The sequence below is a fragment of the Carlito syrichta genome, unplaced genomic scaffold, assembly GCF_000164805.1.
Source record: "Carlito syrichta isolate Samal-C Ts95f unplaced genomic scaffold, Tarsius_syrichta-2.0.1 Scaffold316027, whole genome shotgun sequence".
NCBI lineage: Eukaryota > Metazoa > Chordata > Mammalia > Primates > Tarsiidae > Carlito > Carlito syrichta.
Window position 1 is genome coordinate 256,918 of NW_007260123.1, and position 2,494 is coordinate 259,411.

The 2,494-nt window shown below is 49.0% G+C and overlaps 1 pseudogene; it reads right to left on the reverse strand.

Annotated features, from left to right (window-relative positions):
- Window positions 1-209: 209 nt before the first annotated feature.
- LOC103276304 lies at window positions 210-2,011 on the reverse strand (annotated as a pseudogene).
- Window positions 2,012-2,494: the final 483 nt, after the last annotated feature.

Sequence of the window (2,494 nt, forward strand, 5' to 3'; positions counted from 1 at the left end):
ACGTGAAGGGGAGAGAGAAAGACCTAGGTAAAGGGACAAGAAAGGAAGGGAAGGAAGGAAAAGAAGGAAGGAGAGAGGGAAAAGGTCAGGCAGGAGAAGAGGACTCTGTCCATGGCTTCCAGGTTCTGGCGCCAGGCGCCTATGAAGGGCAAGGCTGCTCCAGCCCTGAAGCCAGTGGAGGACCAGGTGGGGCCAGCCAACATGGTCAGCTAGTGCAAGCAGTTGTAGACTCTGGCAAAGGAGCAAGATCCCAGACCTGCTTGGACCATGAGCCGTAAACACTTAGATGCCTGGCCCAAGGTGAGCATTAGAAGAGGCTGCCTTGGCAGGAAGACTCTAAAATGGCACTGTTGAGGGCAGCGCACACAGGTTCCCTTTGGATGGAGTTGAGTTGCTGACCAATTGAACAGCTCCAGGGGTCTGAGTATCCTGTAGCATCTCTATGTGGGCTAAACTCTTGCAATACTCTGGGCCCAGCTGTTCACTTAATGCTTGCAGCTCTCAGTCAAATAAGATTATCCTTTCTGTGGCAGCCTGGTGGCCCCCAGAGCTGCCACCACGGATGCTCATCCTCCATGCTGGATTCATCTGTCTGCAGGTCCTCATGGTTATAGGCACCGTTGACAATGCATGTAGACATATTTTCCAGCTCATCATTAGGATGCCTCCATCTCCACCTCACTGTTACTGGTCTCCTGATTACTGGTACTGCTGTGGGGCTGGGACTTGGGGGAATCTGTTGAGTTGGACTCAGAGTAATTGACAGAACATGGGGAGGAGTAGGATGAGGATGAGGAGCTAGATGCTGGGTATTTACTGTGGTTCTATTTGCTCTTGGTGGATGCAATGTCATTGCTGCAACTGGGACCATCTGCTCCTGTGTTGTGCATGTGGGAACCACTGGGGCCATGTTGAGGGCTGAGACTGGAGGAGTCAGAATAGCTATTCTTGGACTTGGGGCTTTGGCAGCTCAAACTGCAGACCTCATTGTCGGCCCCATTCACCATCTCCACAAACTGTCAGCACTTCAGCATGTACTCCAGCAGTCCTGGGTAGAAGTGCTGAGCAGTCTCAATTCTCTCACCCACATGGCCCTCCGGCACTGATTTCTGGATATTTTGTCTGTTCTTTATGGATGTCTGTTCTTCCTGAATTGGGGTTTCAGTCATTCGAGCAAAGGCTGTGGCAGTGGCACAATACCTATGGTGCACCAGGTAAGATGAGACCATGTTCTGCATCACTGCCTGCCACTCGCCAAGCTGGGTACTGATGGGGAAGCAGTGGACAATGCCCTGGACCTTGGCACACCATTCCCACATGTAGTACTCAGTGTCAAACAGGAAGGGCTGTTGCTGCCCAAAGTTGGCATCCACAATCTCCCCAGGAGTCTGCAGGCCTACAGTGGGGTAGATATTGGCCAGGAGGTCTGTGAAAGCTATACCAGGGCTGTGGCCATTCTTGGTGTAGAAGCAGGTGCCCTTGATGAGGTTGACCCAGCAGCCAATTACACCTCCTGTGGTGAATGTGGGACCATAGGGCTGGTCAGTCCCCCAAGAGCAGAGGGAATGCCCATCATTGCCATAGTAACCATAGGAATGTTTGTCCCAACCAGAAAGTCTGTTCATGTTGAGAGTTCTATTCCTATGTACCCATCTCTTCCTTTGCTGACAATCTTCACCTCAAAGTAATATATGCCACAGGCAGCAAATGGAGGGAGGATGGCATGCACTGGGGCTGCATCTTTGTGATTTTTGCTATGATCTTTGTAGTGGATGTGGAGGTTGCTCTGGGAGAGGTCAATGTAGTTGTACTTGTCTTTGGGGCTCCAGGAGGACAGCAGCGGCATCTCTTGTTGGTTGACCATGGGGTACAGGAGCTGCAGGCACTGGTTCAGCTCCTGGTCCTCTGGCCGACAGAAGTAGCCCGTCGCTAGCACCCCTGACAGAGGTAACCCGTCGCTAGCACCCCAGCCTGCGGTCTCCCAGCTCTCGGTCACCATCTCCGCCGCCATCTTGGAGGGAGTTCAGCTCTGGTGTTTCTCACTCCTTGGAACAACTGCCATCTCTAAATTCGTGTTATAAAAAAGACAGTAACAAACCATAAACCCAAAGATGCAAAATGGCCCCCCATCATAGAAAGAAAAATGAGAAGGTGAATGCAAATATTAACCTAGAGAAGACAAGAAAACAAAGCAAAGTGTCCTATTTAAAATTTCTCTGCCACGTAAGCAGGTGGGTAAGGATAGTGTATTTAAATAAGATTTCACTATTAGCAGTGTACTTTGGCTATATGAAGATAATTAGGGCTTAAAATAGTCAATCAAATTGTAATGAAAAAGTCTTTTTATACAGAAAAAGACCTAATGTTGTGGGGAAAAAAAAGACAGGCATCAAATATTGATAAAAAGGCCAATATTAAGTAGTATTTAGTGGATGACCCTAACACTTTCTCCAGAGACTTCAGGAATTGCATATAATCTGAAAAACCTGCATTT